Below are 1,344 nucleotides of genomic sequence, written 5' to 3'. Positions count from 1 at the left end.
TTTGCTACTGTTATGAATCATAATATAAATATCTGATATGCAGGGTGTATTTCCATTGTTACAAATTGAACATAATTAAACATAATTAAAGCATAGTGATTAATCACAAAACAATATGTAATTATAGATTGTGAAATATTTATGTTTTCCGATGGTTTTAGGCGACAGGTTGAGAACTGCTGAGTTAGTGCCTATTTTAGGCTTTGCCACTTCAGCTCTGCAGTTGTAGGATGAAAGACCCTACTCCAATACAGCTTTAATTATGCGCACTGGAATCTGAATTTCATATACTTTCATGTGCTATGAATATTATTCCTACCCACTCCCCTTCCCCAGCCACTTAAAAAGATAAAAGACACGCTCAGATTATAGGCAGTGAGCAGGTTTGGCCCAGGGGTCAAAGCTTATTGACCCTTACATTTGAAGCTTCTCATTAAACACTGTTTCCATTAATGAAATTGCTACATTATCTTTCATCTTGTCTGAGACATTAGCCTACGCAACCAAAAAAGACACAGCAAGTAGAGGAATAAGAATCCCAAAGAACGATATTAAATGATCTCTATTTGTAGACAGCATGATTGCACATCTAGCAATCTCAAGAAACTCAATGAAACACACTCTAAGAGCAAAAAGAGAATGAAATGAATTATGAGGATACAAGCGAACATGCAGAAATTGTTAGCCTAATAAGCTCACTGCTATCTGAGTCACCGTGCCCCTTTGGGTTGCTGAGACGAGGTCTTTACAGGTGGAGACAGCCTTGTCTTTCTCCCCTTGAGCAGCTGGAGGACTCCCAATGCTGACCTGGTGGTTACCAGCTCAATGAACAACGCCCTCCTCCACCTGAGCTCCCTACCATGTCGGGGTCAATAAGCTATGACCCCTGGGCCACCCTGCTAGCCACACATGCAAACAATAACAAGTTAAGAATTGTTATGGGACAGAAGACTTTATTACAATAACAGCAAAGAGTAAAACAAGCAAGGCACAACGTTAGCGTGCACAATCTATATAAGAAGTCAAACTTAAAACACATTGGACATATTTAAAATTATACCAAATAAAATGGGAAACTTGGATAAGATACATCAGCAACATTTGAAAGACCATTATTTTCCTATGTTACGTTACCATTTTAATGGATTCCAATACACATTCTAAGAGATTTAAATTTTTGCTGCACCTGAGCAAGTAAATTATGAAGCTCACATAGAAAGTCAAAACCAAAACCAGCGCTATCCAGGGGAATCCAGAAAAAGAAGAGCAATTTGGATTGGATAGCCTTAATTAGATATGAACATGTTATAAAACCCTTGTAATTGAAACGGGGGCTGGAAAAAT

Source organism: Echinops telfairi, unplaced genomic scaffold (assembly GCF_000313985.2).
Source record: "Echinops telfairi isolate 266 unplaced genomic scaffold, ASM31398v2 ScPeMD7_5;HRSCAF=22, whole genome shotgun sequence".
NCBI classification, from domain to species: Eukaryota; Metazoa; Chordata; class Mammalia; order Afrosoricida; family Tenrecidae; genus Echinops; species Echinops telfairi.
Note: the sequence above shows the minus strand (reverse complement) of the source record.